We start from the raw sequence: 24,229 nt of genomic DNA, 5'->3' as shown, positions 1-24,229 counted from the left end.
AGTGAACCAGTGCCCCTCCATCCACCTGAGTCCACATACTGTCCTGGTGCATGGACTCAGGCCTCTGAGTGTTACCTAGAGGGCTTCTCCACTTCCAGGGATTCCCAGGAGAGAGTGGGGATGTTACAGCTTCCCCCCCACCCCAAGGAAGCTTTGAGAACATCCTTGAATCTTTTAGTCTGCTTGCCCAATAACATAGTTTAGAACAGAGTATGTGTTTTGGGTACAGGGCATGTGGATGATGTGGCCAATTGGGACCATGTTTCTGGGGATGTTGGCCTGGGACAGGACACCTTCAATTGGTCCTTCAGTGGATCTGGAGTATTTTACAAAGGCAACATTGACAGAGTTTCTTTGATCCTTTGAGGTGCCTGCTGGAGGCAGTCCAAGAGAGGAAGGCAAGGATCGCTGTGCCCAGTACACCAAGGGCTTTGTGCCAGGTTTGAGGTCTTGATTTTCCAAACATCCTCATCTTCAGTCAGCCAAAGGCTACACCACAGCATTGAAGGTGACAGTGAATATCTCATTAATGCTGACAGGTAGCTTATGAGACATAGTAACAGGAGCATGTTTTCAGCCTGCAGAATCTCAGGCAGATGCTCTTGCACAAAAGGGGGAAGTTTGTAAAGAACCTTTCTTTTGTAGATGTTCAGTACAATGCTTCCCTACCCCCGTCTCATATACTTAGACCCTAAGACCATAAGATATAGAAGCAGAATTAGGCTGTTTGGCCCACCGGTTCATGAGCAAACACTTCCTGACATTGCATTACATCTGCCACTTCTTTGCCAATTCTCCTAATCTAAGTCCTTCTTTAGCTTCTAGATTTCCTCAAAACTACCTACCCCTTCACTTATCTTCGTATCATCTACAAACTTTACAACAAAGTCAACAATTCCAACATCCAAATTATTGACATATAACGTAAAAAGAACCAGTCCCAAACATCCCCTGTGGAACACCTCTAGTCACCAGCAGCCAACCAGAAAAGCTTTATTCTCATTCTTTGCTTCCTGCCAATCAATCACTGTTTTATCCATGCTAGAATATTTCCTGTAATACCATGAACTCATAGCTTGTTAAGCAGCCTCATCTGTCAAAGGCCTTTTGAAAATTCAAGTACACAACATCAACCAATTCTCCTTTGTCTGCCTCCTTGTCACTTAAGCAGTAAAGTCATTGATAATCTTGGAGCATGGCTTGTCGGTGGTGAGGAAGACAAACACAATATTAGCCTTCATTTCGAGAAGACTAGAAAATAAAAGCAAGGATTAATGTTGAGGCTTTATGAGGTATTGGACAGATTGCACTTGGAATATTGTGCGATGTTTTGGACCCCTTATCTAAGGAAAGATATGTGGGTATTCAAGAGGATCCAGAGGAAGTTCACGAGAATGATCCTGAGAATGAAAAGGTTAATGTATGAGGGGTATTCTGTACCCACTGGAATTTATAAGAATGAAGGAGAATCTCATCGAAACCCAATGAATATTGAAAGGCCTCAACAGAGTGGATGTGGAGAGGACGTTTCCAAGAGCAAGTAAGTCTAAGACCAGAGGGCATAAACTCAGAATATAAGGATATCCCTTTAGAACAGGGATGAAGAGGAATTTCTTTAACCAGAGAGTGGTGAATCCGTGGAATCTGTGGAGGCCAAACCATTGAGCATATTTAAAATGGAGGTTGATAGGTTCTCGATTAGTCAGGGCATCACAGGTAACGGGGAGAAGGCAGGAGAATGGGGTTGAGAGCGATAATAAATCAGCCATGATGGAATGGTGGAGCAGACTCGATGGGTTGAATGGCCTAATTCTGCTCCTGCGTCTTAAGACTATTTATTTTTATATCATGGCATACCCTAATAGACAGGGTAGTGGATGTGTTTCACACACTCTGTCAGGGCACTGCGTACAGGAGTTAAGTTACAGCTGTAGTGAGACCATACTTGGAATACTGTGTATAGTTCTTGTCGCCAGAGTACAGGAAAAATGGCATTAAAATGGAAAGAGTGCAGAAGTGATTCACAGATATATTATTGAGGACTGAGGGTTTGAGCTCTAATGAGAGGGCAGATAGGCTAGAACTTTCCTCAGTTTGAGTGTTGGAGGCTGAGAGGTTTATAAAATCATGAGTACAGACAAGATAGACAAGTCTTTTCTCCAGGATATGGGAGTACAGAACCAGAAAGCATATATTTAAAGTGAGAGTAAGATTTTGAGATTATTAAGATTAACTTTCTTTGTCACAGATGCATCAAAACATACAGTGAAATGTGTCATTTAAGACCATAAGACCATAAGATATAGGAGCAGTAGGCCATTCGGCCCATCGTGTCTGCTCTACCATTCCATCATGGGCTGATCCAATTCTTCCAGTCATCCCCACTTCCCTGTTTTCTCCCCATACACTTTGATACCCTGGTTAATCAAGAACCTATCTATCTCTGCCTTAAATGCACCCAATGACTTGGCCTCCGCAGCCACATGGCAACAAATTCCACCCTCTGACTAAAGTTATGTCTCCGTACCTCTGCTCTAAATGGATGTCCTTCAATCCTGAAGTTGTGCCCTCTTGTCCTAGACTCCCCTACCATGGGAAATAACTTTGCCATATCTAATCTGTTCAGGCCTTTTAACATTCGGAATGTTTCTATGAGATCCCCCTCATTCTCCTGAACTCCAGGGAATACAGCCCAAGAGCTGCCAGACGTTCCTCATACGGTAACCCTTTGAGTCTTGGAATCATTCTGAACTCTCTCCAATGTTAGCCCAGAACTGCACACAATACTCCAAGTGTGGTCTCACGAGTGCCTTATAGAGCTCAACATTACATCCCTGCTCTTACATTCTATACGTCTAGAAATGAATGCCAACATTGCATTCACCTTCTTCACAACTGACTCAACCTGGAGGATAACCTTTAGGGCATCCTGCACAAGGACTTCCAAGTCTCTTTGCATCTCTGCATTTTGAATTCTCTCTCTGTCTAAACAATAGTCTGCCAGGTTATTTCTTCCACCAAAATATATGACCATACACTTTCCAACATTGCATTTCATTTGCCACTTCTTTGCCCATTCTCCTAAACTATCGAAGTCTCTCTGCAGGCTTTCTGTTTCCTCAACACCATCCATTCCTCCACCTGTCTTTTTATCATCGACAAGTTAGCTACAAATCCATTAATACCGTAGTCCAAATAAGTGAAGTACATTTTAAAAAGCAGCGGTCCCAACACTGAGCCCTGTGGAATTCTGATGGTAACCAGCAGCCAGCCAGAATAGGATCCCTTTATTCCCATTCTCTGTTTTCTGCTGATCAGCCATTGTTCCACCCATGCTAGTAACTCCCCTGCAATTCCATGGGCTCTTATCTTGCTAAGCAGCTTCATGAGTGATACCTTGTTCAAAGGCCTTCTGAAAATCCAGGTACACCACATCTACTGTATCTCCTTTGTCCACCCTGCTTGTAATTTCCTCAAAAAATTGAAGTAAGTTGGTCTGACTTCACTGGTCAGCCATAGTAGTGTCCTTCTTCCATTTGAAAATTTCTTCTTATTGGGAATATATCTGTCTTGCACTTCCCTCATTCTTCACAGCAACTCTGGCCATTGCTGCCCTGCTGTCCTTCCTGCTAGTATCTCTTTCCAGTCAACTCTGGCTAGTTCCCCTCTCATGCCATTGTAATTTCCTTGAAATAAGGACTCCCAAATCTCTTTACATCTCCGTATTTTGAATTCTATCCACGTCCAAACAATAGTCTGCCTGTTTGTGTATCGAAATACCGACACATTGGAATTTAGTTTCTCCTTCTCAAATTTCAAAGTGAACTTGATCATATTGTGATTACTGTTCCCTAAGGGTTCCTTAACCTTAAGCTCTCTTATCACCTCTGGATCATTGCACAACATCCAGTCCAGCACAGCCGATCACCTAGTGGGCTCAACCACAATAATAAGCATCAAATCATTGAGGATCGCGCTGAGCAACTTACAAGTGTTGCCAGACTTCCAACGCCAACACAGCATGCACACAACTCACTAACCCTACCCATACGTCTTCAGAATGTGGAAGGAAAGGGAAGCACCTGGAGTGAACCCACACAGTCATGGGGAAAACATACAATCTCCTTACAGACAGCTGGCGCTGTACAGCGATTGCACTAACCGCTATACTACCAAGCCACCTCATACACGAGAGGACAAGGGACTTACAGGGTGCTGGGTATATGGAATAGGCCATCAGAGTAGAGGGTACAGTTACTATGAACACAAATCATTTGGATAGGTACATGGATAGGAAATGTTTCGAGCAGGGGTTCCCAACCTGGGGCCCATTGACCCCTCAGTTAATGGTAGGGGTCCATGGCATAAAAAAGGTTGGGAATCCCTAGTTTAGAGGGATGTGAGACAAACATGGGGAAATAGGACCAGCTCAAGTAGAAAACCTGGCAGACATTGAGAGCTGTACTGAATGGCCTGCTTGCTTTTTGTTATGACTCTAAAGGCACAATCAGTCTTAGCTATCTTCATCAGTGCTGCAGAAAGAAAGTGTATTGAATGATTGTCAAATTTGCACCATTCTAAATCTGTCACGGATTGATTTGGCTCAGTGACTCTCTCAACCCTAGAAGTGGTCCACACAACTCTTTTCCTGGAGTTGGCTCATGCTGGTCTGCAGCCATCTGTGTGAGAGATTAACCAGAACGGAAAACTTGAGCTAGACATTGAGGCACTCCCGACAATAACAGGGTTTATGTTCATTAACACTAACCCTTGTGCACTTGTATCCCTTTCACATTATAAATACACTTTCTCTTTAATTTCTGTAGACAATCTTTGAGCATTAGGATATACAAAGATTGGTCAAATGTCTCATTAAGGCTGTTCTGCCACTCAATAAGATCATTAATGATGTACCATCTCAAACACCACCTTTCTACTTCGTACTCATATCCCACAAGTCTACATTGCTTTCCTCAAAGAACGTTCCCCATTGAACATATTTAAAGCCTGCACAACTGCAGCCCTCTACCATACAGACGTCTGAAGATTTGAAACCTTTAAAGTGAAGAAAGTTTTTTTTCTGCTCTTGTAGACAGATACCTTATCCTTTCTAGACCTCTAGTCAGAGGTTTGGAACTAAAAACACATTTTCTTTGCAGTTATATCGACAAATTCACAAAAGGGTTTTGTACGTTTCAATGAAACGTATTTATTTATTATAATTATTACTTGTTTCTTTTTGTATTTGCACAGTTTGTCAGTCTGTGTTTGTACTTTTTCATTGATTCTATTGTATTTCTTTATTCTACCATGAATGCCTGCAAGAAAATGAATCTCCAGGTAGTATATAGTGGTATATATGTCCTTTGATAATAAATTTACTTTGAAATGATCTTTTTTGTTAAACACCAGGAAAAATGGATTAGCTTTGTCATACGTATCACTTACATCAAATCAAATCAGAAGATTGTGCTGGAGACAGCCGCAGGTGTTGGCACACTTCTAGCACCAACATAGAATGCCCACAACTTGCTAGCACTAACCTGTATGTCTTTGGAATGTGGGATGAAACCCATATGACTACAGGGAGAACATCCAACGTTCTTACAGATCGTGTCGAGAATCGAGCTGTAAAGCATTGTGCTAACTGCTACGCTATCATGCTGCTCCATTCTCAATATAAGAGCATTCACACAGACTCCCTTATTGTATCACCTCTTTGCCTCAACTCCAAGAAACAGCCAAGTTTCTATGCTCCAGTTTAAACCTTAACTAACAGCACATTAACTCACTATAGAAAGCATCCTATCTAGGTGCATCATGGATTGGTATGGCAACTGCACTGTCTGTGATGGCAAAAAACTGCACAGAGTTGTGGCAACAGCTCAGCACATCGAAGGGAAGTACCTCCCCTCCACAGACTCTGCCTCTTTCCCACTCGGCAAAATCAAAGACCAACCCACCCCAGCCATTCTCCTTTCTCTCCCCTCACGAGGTACAGAAGCACGAAAACACGTACTACCAGGCTCAAAGACAGATTCCTTTCTGCTGTTATAAAACTATAGAATGGTCCCCTTGTACGACAAGATGGACTCAACCTCAGAATCTACCTTGTCATGACCTTGTACCTATTGTCTGCCTGCACTGCACTTTCTCTGTAACTGAAACGATTCTGCATTCTGTTGTCCTGATGACGTGTTTCAGCCTGAAAGGTTGACTACTTACTCACTGAAATACAACCGCAGATGCTGTGGATCAAAGAATACGTACACAACGCTGGAAGAACTCAGCAGGTCAGGCAGCATCCGTGAGAAAAGAGTAGCCAACGTTTCGGGCCGAGACCCTTCATCAGGAATGGGGGGGTAAGAGAGAACCGAAGCCCAGTAATAGAGATAGGGGAGGGGGTAGGGCCTAGAGGTGCCAGGTGGAAAACCAATCAGAGGAAAGATAAAGGGGGGAGGGGGAGGGGATAAGCATGAAAGAACTGCTGAGATAAAGAAGCAGAAAGTTGAAAGGGGAGAGAGGCAGAGAGGGACCTGGGATAGGGGAAGGGGGAGGGGGAGGAAATTACCAGAAATTGGAGAATTCAATGTTCATACCACCAGGCTGGAGGCTACCCAGACGGTAGATGAGGTGTTGCTCCTCCAACCTGAGTTTGGCCTCATCATGGCAGTAGAGGAGGCCATGTATGGACATACCCAAATGGGAATGAGAGGCACGAGTTGAAGTGGGTGGCAACTGGGAGGTCCTGTCTATTGTGACGGACAGAGCGTAGGTGCTCGATGAAGCGGTCCCCCGATCTGCGTTGGGTCTCGCAGATATACAGGAGGCCGCACCGGGAGCACTGGATGCAATAGATGTCTCCAGCAGACTCGCAGGTGAAGTGTTGCCTCACCTGGAAGGACTGTCTGGGGCCCAGAATGGTGGTAAGGGGGGGGGAGGTGTGAGGACAGGTGTAGCATTTGCACTTGCAGGGGAGGTGGGAGTTCTGTGGGGAGAGACGTGTGGACCAGGTAGTTGCGGAGGGAACGATCCCTGCAAAAAGCTGAGAGGGGTAGGGAGGGAAAGATGTGCTCGGTGGTGGGGTCCTGTTGAAGGTGGCTGAAGTTGCGGAGGATAATATGTTGGATACAGAGGCTGGTGGGGTGGTAAGTGAGGACAAGGGACTATTTACTCCTTTCCAGAGATACTGTCTCCAGCATTTGGATGTATTGCTTGGATTTCTAGCATCTGCAGATTTTCTCTTGTTGGTATTCAGTTAATGGCCTTTCCTTAGAACTACCTTAATATGATCTGTATGAATCTCTGCAGATATTTGCATATGCAAAACAAAGTTTTTCATTGTATCTCGATGCATATGACAATAATAAACTAACTTAAACATCAAATTACCCGTCTTTTTCACCACAGCTTTTAGAGCACTCATCACTTTCCTTGAAATAAATCTTCACCCTGCTTGTAATAAGTAAGCAGTTTGACTGTATTTATCTCCTTGATAACAATGAATCTGCAGGCTTTTCAATGTAATGGGCGCAAGAGCTTTTTCTAAAGGAGATACAGTGGTGCAGTGACTTGAGCTCCAGTAACTTGGGGACAGCTCTGACGTTGGGTGCTGTTTGTGTGGAGTTTGCATGTTTTTCCTGTACCTGCATGGATTTCCCAGGGTGCACCAACTTCCTCCCACATCCCAAAGATATGCTAGTAAAGATAAAGATTAGCTTTATTTATCAGGCGTATATCGAAACATAGAGCGAAATGCATTGTTCATGTCAAATCAAATCAGCAAGGATTGTGTTGGGCAGCTCACAAGTATCACCACTGCATGCCCACAACTCACGAACCTTAACCATCAGACTTCAGACTGTGGGAGGAAAGCAGAGCACTCGGGAAAAAATCCACTCGATCACAGGGAGAACCTAGAAACTCCTTACCGACAGCAGTGGGAATTGAACCCCGATCTTACAGCTGGAAGCACTTGCTGCTGTCCCATATATTTGAGGGCTAGTGTGAAGTTGGTGGACCGAAGGGCCTGTTCCCATGCAAAATGATTTAAACATTATTTATCAATTGCCAGGACAGACATTAATGGCTTGTTAAATCTCCAAGGATATTATTTATTATCTTTCAGATGGGTATTTCTTACACCACATGCAAACTTTTCAACATTAGAGACATCCTCCCTCGTATACCTGCAGAGCTAACATACCCAAAGCACTATATGACAGATACCTTGTGCACACAAAGGAAGGAGAGCCAGCCATTCCTTCCCTTGAGGATATCCCACCCTTTATATCAGGGGTTCCCAACCTGGGGTCCACAGACCCCTCAGTTAATGGTAAGGCTCCATAGCATAAATCAGGTTGGGAACCCTTGTTTAGGTAGATCACTGCCAGTCTCACTACCCAGTGGACAGCTGTTCCACAATCTTTAATACCCTTACCCAGTTACAATTCATTCATTGCAGTTCTAAATAATTAAGTGAATTTATTATTAAAGTACATACATGTTACCATATACTACCTTGAGATTAATTTTCTACAAGGTATTTACAGGAAAAATATAATGGAACTTACAAAATAAATCTACATTAACAAAGACTGACAAACAACCAATGCGCAAATGAACACAAACTGAACAAATAAAAAAAATACTGAGAACGTGAGTTGTAGAGTCCTTGACAGTGAGTCCATGGGTTGTGGAATCGGTTCAGTGTTGAGGTGAGTGAAGTTATCCACACTGGTTCAGGATCCTGATGGTTGAAGGATAGTAATGGTTCCTGAACGTGGTGGTGTGGAACCTAAGTGTCCTGTAAATACAAAGTACACTGCAGATGCTGGGGTCAAAGTGACACGTACAACAAGCTGGAGGAACTCAGCAGGTCGGGCAGCATCTGTGCAAGTGAGCTGTCATTTCGGGCCTGACAAAGGGTCTCGACTGCTTGACTGCTTATTGTATATTTGGCTGCTTGTTGTACATGTTGCTAAGTGTCCTGTATCTCCTGCCTGACGGCAGTAGTAAAAAGTGGGCTTGGCTTGATTGGTGGGGGGTGGGGGACTTTCTTGTGGCAGAGCTCCTTGTAAATGGTGGGAAGGCTTGTCCTGTGCTGGACTGGGCTGTATTCACCATTTTCTGTAGTTTTCTGTTCTTGGGCAATGGTATTTCCATACCAGACTGTGGTGACCAGTTAGAATATTCTCCACAGTGCATCTACAGAAGTTTATCAAAAATCTCAGTCTTTGAAGCTTCAATCTGTCTCCCTGCCTGAAAATTATTATTTTTTAAAACAGGAAAGAGCTGCTGGTTTCCACTGCCCGACATCACCTCTACTTGACTCAAGGCCTCACCCCAGCGCTCTGCAAAAGAGCCAACCTCAAACCTGATGATCTCATAGACCCTTGGGAAACTGACTCGAAAATTTATGAGCTAAAGTGAAAAAACAAATCAAATTAATTCAGCCAGGCACACTTCTGCGGTTACTGGCAGTGAACAATAAAATCCAAGAGGCATATTTTATTTGCAGCCTGGATGTCAGGTAGATGACAGGGTCTGGTAATTCTCCTTACGTGCATTTGCAAATGAGTACTTTTAACTATAACGAGCATGCAATGCCATATTTAATCACTATGTAATTCACAGTTTGCTATGTGTCAGTTTTGTAAGGTATTTACAGTCTTGAATGAAAATATTTCACCCTGACTGTAAACAGGGCAATATGGTAGCATAGTGGTCAGCGTAATGCTTTGTAGTGCCAGCGATCACCCACTGGAGTTCAGTTCCCACTGCTCTCTGCAAGGAGCTTGTACATTCTCCCTGTGACTGTGTGTGTATCCTCGGGTGCTCTGGCTCCTCTCACGTTCCAAAGATATACAGGTTGGGGTTAGTAAGCTGTGATAATGATATTTTGGTGCTGAAAGCATGATAACATTCGCGGGGCCTCCAGCACATCTTTGGACTGTGTTGCTTGATGATGCAAACAGTGTACTTCACTGTATGTTTGTTTATACAGGTGTCCCCCGCTTTATGAATGTTCACTTTACACCGCTTCGCTTTTACAAAAGGCCTACATTAGTAACCTGTTTTCGCATTACAAAGAGGATTTTTGCTTTTATGAAAATTTTTCCCATATAAATTAACGGTTCTTTACGCCATTTCAGCTTAAGAAAGGTTTCATAGGAACGTTCTACCTTTGTAAAGGTGGGGGGTCACCTGTATTATTAGAGATACAGCACGGAACAGGCCCTCCCTTTCGGCCTCTTGAGTTGCGCTGCCCACAAACACTTGACAACCTTGACTTAACCCTAACCTAATCACGGGACAAGTAACAATGAACCTACCTGGACATTCGCAGGTTGACAGTGCTCATTTAAAAGGAAAGCTGGTATCATTCTGGTAGTCCAATGATCAGCGGGAGCAGTGCACAGTGAGGAGGTTACTCTCAGGTCAGTGGCGCTCGTTTAAAAGGAGAGCGCTGCAGCCTAAGCAGCGGCAGGAACAGCACAAAGAGGAGTAAATAAAAGTACAGAAGAGACAAGCGGAACTGCTATTGTTGGGAGTGGGCCAGTGGTGAGAGGGAATGTCAGGCTTTGGCTCATAGGAGGCTTCAGTGGGGAGAGGCATCGGCTCATGCTGGATGTTGCAGTACTGCGAGAATCTCCCAGGGACTACATCTGTGTGAAGTGCATCCAGCTGCAGCTCCTTGAAGATCATGTCAGGGATCTGGAGCAGCAGCTGGATGATCTTCGGCTTGTATGGGAGAGTGAGGAGATAATTGGTCAGAGTTACAGCAAAGTAGTCACCCTTAAGTTGCAGGAGGTAAGTAGCTGGGTGATTGTCAGGAGAAGGAATGGGAAGGTGAATAGGCAGTTAGCGCAGAGCACCCCTGTGGCCATTCCCCTCAATGATATATATATCGTTTGCGAATCTGCTGTGGGTAATGACCTCCCAGGCGAATGCCACAGAGACTGGATTACTGCCACTGTGCATGGGTCTGTGGTGCAGAAGGGAAAGAGGGAGAAGAGGATAGAGAAAGCTTTTTCAAGTATATAAAAAATAAAAGAGTGATAAGAGTGGCGACAGGACCACTAGAAAATGAGGCCGGAGAAATAATAACAGGGGACAAGGAGAAGGCAGATGAACTAAATTAATATTTTGCATTAGTCTTTACTGTGGAGGAAACTAGCCGTGCACCAGGTGTTGAAGAGTCTGATGGAAGAGAAGTGAGCACAGTGCAAGGGAGAAGGTGCTCAAAAAGCTGAAAACCTAAATCTGCATAAGTCACCCCGTCCAGATAAGCTGCACCCTATGGTTCTGAAAGAGGTAGCGGTAGAGATTATGGTGGCATTAGAAATTATCTTTCAAAAATCATTGGACTCTGCCATGGTGCCAGAGAACTGGAAAACTGCAAATGTCACTCCACTCTTTAAGAAAGCAGGAAGGCAGCAGAAAGGAAATGATAGACCAGTTGGTCTAACCTCAGTGGCTGGGAACATGCTAGAGTCAATTGTTAAAATTGAGATTATGGGGTACTTGGTGACACAGGACAAGATAGGACAAAGTCAGCATGGTTTCCTTCAGGGAAAATCCTGCCTGACAAACCTGTTGGAATTCTTTGAGGAGATTACAAATAGGATAGATAAAGGGGATGCAGTGAATGTTGTACATTTGGGCTTTCAGAAGGCCTTTGACAAGGGGCCACACATGAGGCTGCTTACCAAGTTAATAGCCCCTGGTATTACAGGAAAGTTACTAACATGGTTAGAACATTGGCTGATTAGAAGAAGGCAGTGAATGGGAATAAAAGTATCCTTGTCTGGGTGGCTGCCAGTGACTAGTGGTGTTACGTAGAGGTTGCTGTTGGGACCACTTATTTTTGAGCTGTATGTAAATGATTTAGATGATGGAATAGATGGCTCTGCTGTCAAGTATGCAGATGATACGAAGATTGGTTGAGGGGTGGATTGTGTTGATGAAACAGGAAGGCTGCAGAAGGACTTAGATTAGGAGAATGGGCAAGAAAGTGGAAAATGCATGGTCATGCAATTTGGTAGTAGAAATAAATGTGCAGTGAGGAAGGCAAATGCCATGTTAGCATTCATTTCAAGAGGTCTAGAATACCAGAGCAAGGATGTGATGCTGAGGCTTTATAAGGCACTGGTAAGGGCTCACCTTGAGTATTATGAAGAGTTTTGGACTCTTTATCTAAAAGATGTGCTGGCATTGGAGAAGGTTCAGAAGAGGTTCACATGGAATGAAGGGATTGTCATATGAGGATTGTTTAATGGCTCTGGGCCTGTACTTGCTGGAATTTAGGAGGATGAGTGGGAATCTCTGAAACCTTTTGAATGTTGAAAGACCCAGACAGAGTTAATGTGGAAAGGATATTTCCCATGGTGGAGATGCCAGGAAAAGAGGGCACATCCTTAGGATAAAGGGGTGTCCATTTAAAACAGATGCAGAGAAATTTCCTTCATCAGAGGGTGGTGAATTTGTGGAATTTGTTGCCACATGCAGCTGTGGAGGTCAGGTCGTTGGGTGTATTTAAGACAGATATTGATAGGTTTTTGATTGGCCAGGGCATCAAAGGTTACAGGGAAAAGACCAGGGAGTGAGGCTGAGGGGGAGAAAAAAGGATCAGCTATGATTGAATGACGGAGCAGACTTGATGGGCGAAATGTCTCCTATGTCTTATGGTCTTTGCAACTGTGGGAGGAACCCAGAGCACCCAGAGGAAGCCATGCATCCCAAGGGGAAGGCAGACAGACTCCATATGGATAACACCGTATTCACCACATAGATTTTGATGGCATAGGTGACAAATAAAGCTAATCTTTAAATCTCTTTAATCTCAGCTTTTGATGATCTTTGCTAGTGTTTATCCTCCACATGAACCTCCTTCCATCCTCATCTAACCACATCAATATATCCAGTGCTTTGTCATATGGATAACCACATTCTGTTCCCCTCTTTAAACAGATGCAGTAGATGGTAGGGTGGAGATACATCTCTACCAAAGGAGGTGTAAGGCACTCCTTCCCTCCACTAGCCTGTAGGTCACCCTTGGGCAAGGTGTGGCACCTGCTTAGCCCCCGATCAGATTCACATGAAGCCATGGGAGCAGGTGGTGGGTAGTCACATGAGCAGCTGGTATATATCACCCTAGTTATGCGACCACTGATGCCAGGCAGACAATCTCTGAAGTGTATTGATAATTGCTGGGGTCACCCATCTTGTAAAGACACTGCCCAGAAGAATGTAATGGCAAACCATTTCTGTAGAAAAATTTGCCGAGAACAATCATGGTCATGGAAAGACCATGATCGTCCATGTCAAAGGACATGGAACATAATGATGATCACAAATGCTGACCTCATCTAAAAAAAGGATCCAGTGCTTTCCTAGCAAATGTGACGAATAAACTCTTCTCGGGCTTCCAGCCGGGTACAGATATCGACTATAACTGACGCTTCGATGACAAACTCTGCCATCTTCATCAAGCATCATCCCTCATGGGTTGATCATCAAAAAGCTGGTTATAATCGATACCTATACCCGGCTGGAAGCCTGAGAAGAGCTTATTTCGTTCACCTCATTTGCTTAATGGAGTAATAAAGTCCTTATAATAAATCTGAGGTAACAATGCTTTACAGTTGATGTTTTGCGCCAAGACCCTTCATCGGGAATGGACAAGAAGGGGGAATAAGCCAGAATAAGATGGAAAGAGGGAAAGGAGCACAAGCTGGCAGGTGATAGGTAAGATCAGGTAAGGGGGGAAGGTAGGTTGGTGGGGGGAGGGGGTATAGTAAGAAGCTGAGAGGCGATAGGTAGAAGTGGTAAAGGACTGAAGAAGTAGGAATCTGATAGGAGAAGGCAGGAGCCATGGGAGAAAGGGAAGGAAGAGGGGAACCAGGGTAGTTGATGGGCAGGTGAGGAGAAGAGAATGGGGAATGGAAACAAAGAGAATGGGGGGGGGGGGGGAAATTACTGGAAGTTTCAGAAACTGAAGTTCATTGTGCAGGGTTCTCAGATTATTAACTGTATGTTAACTGCTAACTGCATATATAAAATGGCTGCTCTGTAGAGTGAAAATGAAATGGCTTCTTTGTGGGTAACTGATGAGGTAATGCTCTGTTTAGTTGGAATGTTTGGGTTATAATTATTGATAACGGAGGAACTAACCAGTGGTAGCAATGTTGTTCTATCTGTATGTGTGGGAACCTGCAGGTTTTCGGGGAGGAGAACCAATGAAGGAGGACGGGCTGGAAGCGCTCTGGTCAACCACCGAGGTTGGTCCTAGGCGGCGGGTCGAGGAGGTCGGAGAAGATCGAATAGTGGACCGAAGGCTTCGATAATTGAGCCCCAACAGTTGTACACGAATTGATTGAACTCTGATAAGTTTTGGTGTTTTTTTCTTATCTTTTTTATATATTGTATCTCTATTTGTTACCTAGTTCTAGTAAGATTTATAAAGTGTACTCTGTAAACGTAGAAGGTGTGCGGTCTGATATTGTGTGCGAGTTTGTACCAGTGTGCATTTCACAGCATCCACGTATACAGGAGACACGGTTTGGCGGGTGGACAAATTTTCCCCTAGACATACATAAACCAATAGCGTGGGCATTACAATTGTGTCAGCTTGAAAGCTACCCAGACGGAAAATGAGGTTTTGCTCTTCCAACATGAGTTCAGCCTCATAATAGCAGTAGAGGAGGTCAGAGACATGTTGGAATGGGAATGGGAAGGCAAATTGGAATGGGTGGCCTCCAGGAAATCCTGCCTTTTGTGACAGACAGAGCAAAGGTGTTTAACAAAGTGGTCTCCCAATCTAAGCCAGGTCTCACTGATGTAGAGGGGACCCTGACTGACTCACAGGTGAAGTGTAGATTCACCTGGAAAGTCAGCTTAGACCCCGGAATAGTGGTGAGGAAGAAGACATATGGGCTGGTGTAGCACGTATCCTGCTTTCAGGGATAAGTGGCAGGAGGTAGATCAGTGGGGAGGGATGACTGGATAAGAAAGTCACGTTGTGACTGATCCCTGCAGAAAGTGGACGGGGGGGGGGGGGGGGGGAGGGAAAGATGTATTTAGTGGTAGATGGCAAAAGTTACAGAGAATGGTGCTCTGGGTACGGAGGTTCATGGGGAGCTAGGGAAGGACCAGGGGAATCCTATCCCTGTTTTGTTGGTGGAAGGATAGGGTACATAAATGCAAGTGATTCTGCAGATACTAGAAATCCAGAGCAACACATTTACAAAATGCCCGCAAATGTGCCCACAAGAAAATTAATCTCAGGGTTGCACATGGTGACATATACAAAACATATTGATAATAAATTTACTTTGAACAACTTCCTGAAGGAGGGTACTTTCTCTCAGCAGCTCTGGAGGGTGAAAATCTATAAAGTTCAGTCCAGTTTATTGTCACTCAACCATTCACATGTATACCATCGATCGAAACAACATTCCTCCAGACCATGGTGCACAGTGCAGTATTTATAACTCACAAACACAACACATAAAGCAATATTACCACAAATAAATTAACAAATAATAAGGTCTATTTATGACACAAGTTAAAATGTAAACAGTATAACGCTACTGGCGCTTCATACATGATGAGACCTGGGTGGTGGCAGGGAGTCCAGTCGTCTTATGGCCTGGGAGAAGAAGCTGTTTCCCATCTTAACAGTTATTGTTACAATATCAATAAAACACATCATTGCCCTCAAGAAAATCTTGGCTCCTCTCACAACAGAGCAATATCTCTGCAGAGGTAATATGACGAGATTTTGCTGTGTGATTCACCGCCAACTTGCCCAGCAAGTGAACACAACCGTCATTGGCACACTTTCACACGGTGATGAGTAGGCATGCAGGAGCGAGAGATATTGACTGGTTGAGTGGTGTCATAACAGCAACCTCGCACTCAATGTCGGTAAGATCAAGAAATTGACTGCGGACTTCAGGACGGAAAGTTGAGGTCCTCTTTGAGGGGCCAGCAATGGAAAGGGTGAGCAGTTTCAAATTCCTGGGTGTTAACGTTTCAGAAGTTCTATCCTGGGCCCAACATACTGATGCAATTACAAAGAAGACATGCCAGCGGCTATATTTCATTATGATTTCGAGGAGATTTCGTACGTCACCAAGGACTCCAACAAATTTCTACAGATGTACTGCGGAGAGCATTCTAACTAATTGCATCACCATCCGGTATGGAGGGGCCACTGCACAGGATTGGAAAAAGCTATAGAAAGGTTGTAAACTCCAGCTCCATCATGGGCAACATTCTCCTCAGCATCGAAGACATCTTCAAAAGACAATAGCTCAAGAAGATGGCCATCATCATTAAGGACTGTGACCATCCAGGATATGCTCTCTTCTCATTACTACCATCAGGGAGGAGGCGGCATGGGTGCGTGAAGGTACACACTGAGCGATTCAGAAACAACAACTTCCCCCCGGCCATCAGATTTCCAAACAGACAATGAACCCATGAATACTACCTCACTATTTTGGTTCTCTTCTTGCACTACCTATTTAATTTTATATATGTATTTCTTAATGCATTTTATAGTACTTTAATGTATTGTACTGTAATATAAATTACATTAAGAAATATATATTTCCTCTCTGATGGTAGTAATGAGAAGAGGGCATGTCCTGGCAACAGGGGTACTTAATGATGGACACATCTTTGAAGACATTGCCTTTTAAAGATGTCCTCAATGGTGCCAAGGCTAGTGCCCACAATAGAGCTGGCAGGGTTTGCAACACTCTTAATCTTTTTCTGATCCTTTGAAGTGGCTCTCTCCCACCCCCCCCCCCCCACCCGATGCTTATGCAACCATTTAGAATGCTCTCATTTGCACATCCGTAGAAGTTTGCAAATCTTTGGTGACATAAGTCATTGATATTAAACCGGATTCTACTCTGAAAAATATGTGGAACAAGATGGGAAATAAAGCAAGCCATTGTTAAAGAGTGGGGCGAGGGGGAATATGTCTACACTGTACCATCAACTAAACTGCCTTGTCGATAAGAAAACAGCAGTACAGCCTTACAGAAAGAACCTCAGAGGCAGATTTAAATACTGAACACCACGTACTGGCACGGCTGCATGAGGTTGCTGGCAAAGCAGACGGCAGAGGTGAAGCAACCACTAACATTGAAAGTTTAGCTTGGAGCAGCTTATTTGCTTTGCATTTCACAAACCACATTTCAGAATGCTCTGGTATTAGTGAAGGACCCCTATTGTGCTTCCATTTTGGAAACATCCACATAAAAGCACGCAGGCTGGGTGAACTGACCTGGATTTCCAGGGAGGACAACTAGTCATAGAGAATGCTTTCATGGAAAACTGGCTCCCATTTAATAATTGCTCTTTTCATTCTCGTCTGCCCGACACAGATGGCAGCTGACAATCTGAATTCAGTTTAAAGACTTCCTTTAGATCTGAAATTAGAAAGACCTGTTTGGAAAAAAAAGTGGAAGTGGGATCCCGTAAATAGTTTTGGGAAGGAGCTGGACAGCTAATGGAGAACACCAATTTATAGGATCATCAGAAAGAAAGAGCAGGGAAACAAAGAGCATGTCGGAGACCCAGTAGAGCACAATGGCCCAAATGGTTTCATTAAGAACAAGGAACAGTACAGGACCTTAGTGAGAATAACATTTATTCCATAGTTTAAAGAACATCTTCCAAGTGTTGTTGCAATTGTCTCACCATTGTTCCCCTGGTTTGTTTTCAAATGGACAGACCCATATTTTGTTTCAGATAGATAGTTGGAAACTAATCAGAAACATAGAACAGTAGAGAACAGCACTGTCCCTTTGGCCCACAATGTTCTGCTGACCTTATAACCCACTCTGAGGTGAATCTAACCCTCCCCTCCCACATAGCCCTCCATTTTTCTAAGAATCTCTTAAATGCCCCTAATGTACAAGTCTCTACCACCATTCACGGTAGGGCGTTTCACGCATCCACCGCTCTCCCTGTAAAATACTTACTTCTGACATCCCACCTATGCATTCCTCCAAATACCTTATAATTATGCCCCCTTGTATTAGCACTAAGTGTTGCAAAGTTTCTCAACATGCTTCCTTAATCAGTCAGTGAATGTGAATTTCCTAGACTCAGTTAGTTCATCCACATTATGGGCCAAATATGGACAAACGAGACTAGTTTAGATGGGAGTTTTGGATGGCATAGACCAGTTGGGCCGAAGGGCCTCTATGATCCAAATCCTCTACTAGTCAGTGTATGCCGATAATGTAAATACGTAAGACGATAAATAGAATTAGATCATTCAGCACCTTATCCTTGCTGTGCTATTCAATTAAATGGCTGCTCTTTACCACCGAAGCATTTACTTACCTCATTCTTGAATAAAATCTGAGATAGAGATTCAAAACAGCTCTGAACAGTCCAGACAAGGGAACATCAATTCTGTATCTACCCTGACAAGCCACTGAAAAATCAGAGTACTTCACTTATCATTCAAAGCTCAGGAGAGCAGAGGTTTTATCTGCTTAACCTCTCAGATGACAAATCTACCATTCCAGAAATCCTCAATGTAATCTCCTTCTATTGCAAATGCATCCTTTCAGCAGGAAACTCCTACACCTGCACACAATTGTTCAGAGACAGATGCAACAAGTTCTACCCTTGAATTCAGAAGGATTAGGGAGGCGATCTAAAGGAAACCTACCAGATACTGAAAAACCTGATAGTGGGCATGGAGAGGATCGCTTCATCAGCAGGAGAATCTAGGATCGGAGGGCACAACCTCAGAATAAAGGGACGTCTCTTTAAAATTGAGGTGAGGTGGAATTTGACAGGCTGATTCAGGTCAGGGAGAATTGTCAGATATCTCAAATTAGTTACGAGGTTTACAATGCAGAAGAGTGACCTTTTGTGCACTGTATCCGATCCCAAGTGTCACGCTCACTCAGTGTGAACAAGTTCTTCATTCAGTCGCAGAGTCAGTGGGCTGTGTACTCCCGTGCTCGCCAGTTTATGACAGCACTCGTTGTTTTCAGTGAAGTGACGGGGCACAATTCCCAGCAAAGAAACTTGACAACATTCTGACTGACAGGAGAACAACATACAGAGGATACGAGCTCCCTACCAACAGCTGGCCAGGGAAAAGCAAGCACAGAAAATGAACAGACAGACGAATCCAACAGAAGAATGATAAATCAGGCAAGTTATCTTGGATTTGTATCAAGACAGATACAAGAAGGTCATACACTGGCAGCTCATTTGTTGTCAGTATTGAAAGCTAGCTATCTACATACTCACTAGGCAGTAGACAGTGACAATACAAACTTTTCGCTATTACTTTATATGTCTTAACTCAAAATCCATAAGGCCAGAGATCAACAATGTAAAAGGCCTTCTTGCCAATATTTTATCACTTTGTTTTCTCTCAACAGTATTTCAAGTGCTTGAAGTGTCCTTGCTGTAGTACCCACTGCACAGAGAGGAGAGGGTGACCGAATCAGAATCAGGTTTAATATCACTGGCATATGTCGTCACATTAGTTATTTTACAGCAGCAGTACATAATAATAACAATTATAAATCATAATATTTATTGTGCCTAAGACTTTTGCACAGTACTGCAGTAATTTTATGTACTGCATTGTACTGCTGTCGCAAAAATAAAATTAATTTCATGACATGTGATTGATGATAAACCCGATTCTGATATGGGTCTCTATTGTGGAGTGAGAGTGGGAGGGGGGCAGGGAGAACGGAATCATGGTTGGTGAAGGGGGGGGGGGGGGGAGTGGGAAGCACCAGAGAAACATTCTGTAATGATCAATAAACTAATTGTTTGATGTAATGATCAAATGACCTTGCCTGGTGTCTCAGGGCTAGGTGTGTCTGAACCCATGCCTCACCCCAGTTCCTGGCACTCCTTGACTGTCACCTATCCCACATCCCTCATGTGCCACTCCACCCTTGTCATTCCCAACATCCTTTGCTCTACTCCATGTTGACAAATACAGTACTGTGTGAAAGTCTTAGGCACCCTAGCTACACACACTGTATGTGCCTAATGACTTTTGCACAGTTCTGTACATATAACTTAAATATGTAGTACAAAAAGAGAGGGGAAATGTGTTCATTGTCCATTCTGAAATGTAATGGCAGAGGGGAAGAACCTGTTCCTGAAATACCGAGTGTGGATCTTCAAGCTCCTGTACGTACGACCTCCTTGATGGCCGCTGGCATACAGGGAATGATATCAGTGTATAGGTTTAGTTGAGTTGGTTCCATGGCACAGGGTCAATTGCACGAAGCAAATCAGACTGAGAAACAGAGACAGCACATGCTGGAATTTGGAGCAACAATCTGCTGGAGGAACTCAACGTGTCGAGCAGCACTGACTGACCTCTCAAGCATCAACACTTCTTCCAACCCCCATAGATGCTGCTTGACCTACTGAGTTCCTCCAGCAGATAAGTTGTTGCTTAGGAAATGTGCCCACACCAACATTATGGACATTTTTAAAGAATCATAGAGCAACATTCAGATATGAACCAGCCTCCAGGTGGAACTGACCCTCGGGTTCCTTTTAAATCTCTCCCGTCATCTTAAACCTATCTCTGCCCTCTTGTAATCTGTGTATTTATTGCTTGTTTTTTTATTGCCATTTGCATTATTCGTTCTCTTTTTTGCACGTTATCATCCTATTACACCTATGTGACCTACTAACCCAAATGTCTTTGCAACATGAGAGGAAACACATGAAGTCGAGGGGAGAAGGTACAGGCTCCTTCTAGGTAGTGACAGGATTGAACCCGGCTCATGGACTCTCTAATAGCGTGATGCTGATCATTATACTACTGTGCCCACAAATTTCTAAGTTCACATCTTGGAAGCTTCTGTAAGCATCCAATAAGAAAAAAAAGCATCTGACGAAGGGTCTCGGACCGAAACGTCGACAGTGCTTCTGCCTATAGATGCTGCCTGGCCTCCTGTGTTCCACCAGCATTTTGTGTGTGTTGCTTGAATTTCCAGCATCTGCAGATTTCCTCGTGTTTGTTGAAGTTTAGTTGTTTTTCAAAACTTTTACTAAACTCTACTTGAAACAATGAAATTATAAGGCATAGTACACATAATTACGGAATAAATGGGGTTTCTCAACTTAAATAGATTTTAATATACATACTGAAGTTTATGTAGGAAAAAATTCTTTTCTGACGATTTTAGTAGAAAAGCTTTTTTATTTTTTCAAGTTATCTCAAGGACTCACACGTGGGATTATGGTGTAGATGTAGCCATGTGGTCAGGTGTTACTTCACATTAATCAACTCATTGAACTAGATCCTGATCTCAAAGACAGCTCCAAATCTACAGCAATGAATTTTCATTGGTACCTTGTGTTACTCAATCATCAGCCAGATTTACTTTTCAAAGACTGATGTTAACAATGATTTTCCCAAGGTGCAATCAGTCAATGTCAGAGCTGTGAAACAGAGTGCTTACAGGTGCCCTGAATCAGGCTGTCTAACAAAACTCCCCTGCGTTTTCCTCCTACATCAGTGGGGAATTTCCCACTTCAGCACAGCAGCTCTTGGAGAGGAGGTGGTTTTTTTTGCTCTGCATACTCATGTACCCACAATGGAACAAGCAGAGCTGTTACATTTGTTTCTAAGTCCCGATCAAGAGTCTCAGCCCAAAACATTGACTGTTTATTCCTCTCCATAGATGCTGCCTAACTTGCTGAGCTCCTCCAGTATTTTGTGTTGCACTGTTTTAATACTTAAAAGGATGAGTGATTTTGCTCATGAGGGTGAACTGAACAGAAGAATGACTAGATCACTTTCTTCCAGCTGTGAGACCTCCACTACATTCCCTCGCTCTTTGTGTTCTGGCTTCTTTCCCTTCTCCTTTCCAGTCCCAATGAAGAGTCTCCGTCCAAAGTGTTGACTGTTTATTTCTTTCCATACTTACTGAGTTCCTCAAGGATTTTGTGTGCGCTGTTCTGGATTTCCAGCATCTGTAGGATCTCGCGTTTGTGCTGACTAAAAGCTAGAAGGGATCCCTGAACACCCATGGTTAAAGCTCCCCTGGTCTTCGCTTACCACCTCACCAGTCTCCATATCCAACCCACAATTCTTCACCATCTACCTGCACTGAGATTCCATCACCATTTGCATTTTCTCCGCCTCTTTCAGTACTCCAAAGGGATGATTCTCTTCACAACTCTCTGATCTGCTCTTGCTTGAGAAGTCTACAAAAAATGGTGGACATAGCCTAGTTCATCACAGGCAAAGCTCTCCCCACCATTAAGCACATTGAGAATCAATCGAGTGTGCACTGTCATGTTCTTTTGATTAACTGTAAATGAACAAAATCAGTGCCGACACCTAGTGCAGACAATGGACTGTCTTCATACAATGCTTTCAATGATTGCATCCTCCAAATCTTCATTTTCATTGTAACATTCAAGATGACTTTTGATACCTTCAATTTCTTCACAGTTCCTGAATTGAAGTAGTGAAATTATTTCATTTTCACTCCCAGTTGTTTTGGGCATCTCCAAGCCTGAATGCTTGAAACCGCAGTGAGCAAAACTGTTCTGAATTGTCCACCAACTATCAGTGGCAAAAAACACTGCTTTTTGAATACAAACACACACAACTGATGCCATTTCAAGCACAAAGTAGAGTCCAAAGGCCACACAAGTGCATGAGACTGATGCTAGTTAGAAGTCTTCTACCCAAAATGTTAAGTGTTTCTCTTTCCACAGATGTTGCCTGACCTGTTTAGTGTTTCCAGCACTTTTGTCATTTATTTCAGATCCGATGCGCCTGTACTTATTTTGATTTCCAAAGTTATTTGGAACCATTTATGCATGCAGTTCCTACAGATGTACTGTGGAGAGAATTCTAACTATTTACATCACCAGCTGGTACAGTACTAAGGGGCCATTGCACAGGATTGGAAAAAAACTGCAGAAGGTTGTAAACTTAGCTGGCTCTATCATGGGCACTAACCTACCCACCATCTACAGGTACAGCAAATTCAATTAACAATGCCTCAAGGAGGCAGAATCCATTATGAAGGATCCTTATCATCTGGGACATACCCTCTTATTACTATCATCAGGGAGGAAATACAGCAGCTTGAAAAGACAGCTTTTAGGAGCAGCTTCTTCCTCTCCACCATGAGATTTCTGAAAGATTCATGAACTCATGAGCACTACCTCACTATCTTGCTCTTGTTTTGTAATACTTACTTATTTTTAAGATACTTCTTTGTATCATTTACAGCACCTTTAAGTACTGCACTGCACTAGTGCCACAAAACAACACATTTCACGTCAGTGATAAAAAACCTGATTCTGATTCAAGCACACAGCCCATTAGACCAATGACCAAAGCACACAAAGACCATATTCAGTCATTCTCCGAGGCATAGGAGCATGAGAAAGCTATTCAACTCACCTTGCAATTCTGGCTCTTTGCAATTGCCCCACTCCCATCTGCTCCCAGACAACAGCCCTGAACGTCTTTCCCCTCTTCAAAAATTTCAAAGTTCAAAGTAAATTTATTACTAGTGTCACCTTGAGATTCATGTTCTTGCAGGCATTTACAGGAAAATAAAGAAATACAATAGAATTTATGTAGAACTATGTATATGAACAAAAATGACAAATCATACTAACATTAGTAATAATAAATAAATGACAGACAGACAAAAGACACACAGATAAATCATTCTGAGAATGTGAGTTGTAGAATCCTTGAAAGTGACAGCATAGCCTGGATGGTGGGGGTCCTGGATGATGGACGTTGCTTTCTTGTGATGGTGCTTGACAGTGGAAATTTCTCCTTTTGCAAAGGCACAACTGAAATGTATTCAAGCTCACGATGCCAGAACAATTCTCGTCTCTCTCTTGTCAGGTTGGTCTCTCAAAGTGCATTAAAGTCCATCTTCCAGTTTTTCCAGCTGGCCTTGATCCCACTGCGAGCTCTGAAACCCTCCTTCACTCCAATCCACCCCCAATCTTTCTGTCATCCACAAATTTGTCACATTATCATCCAACAAACAGCAACAGACCCAGCATTGATGATGTCCCTGGAGCGCTGTACTAGTCACAGACCTCCAGTCAGAGACAACCTTCTACTACCACGCTCTGACTTCTCCTACCAAACTCAATGTCTAACCCCATTTACTACCTTATCTTGAATGTTAAGCATTAGCGAAACAGCAATACC

General features: G+C 43.3%; 1 protein-coding gene across 4 annotated transcripts in view; it reads right to left on the bottom strand.

Moving 5' to 3' along the window:
- Nucleotides 1–24,229, bottom strand: part of LOC132399980 (ubiquinol-cytochrome-c reductase complex assembly factor 1) — a 172,748-nt gene that overhangs the window by 75,625 nt on the left and 72,894 nt on the right. The window lies entirely within an intron of this gene.

This window comes from Hypanus sabinus, chromosome 9, assembly GCF_030144855.1.
Source record: "Hypanus sabinus isolate sHypSab1 chromosome 9, sHypSab1.hap1, whole genome shotgun sequence".
NCBI lineage: Eukaryota > Metazoa > Chordata > Chondrichthyes > Myliobatiformes > Dasyatidae > Hypanus > Hypanus sabinus.
This window is presented reverse-complemented; position numbering and strand designations above follow the sequence as displayed.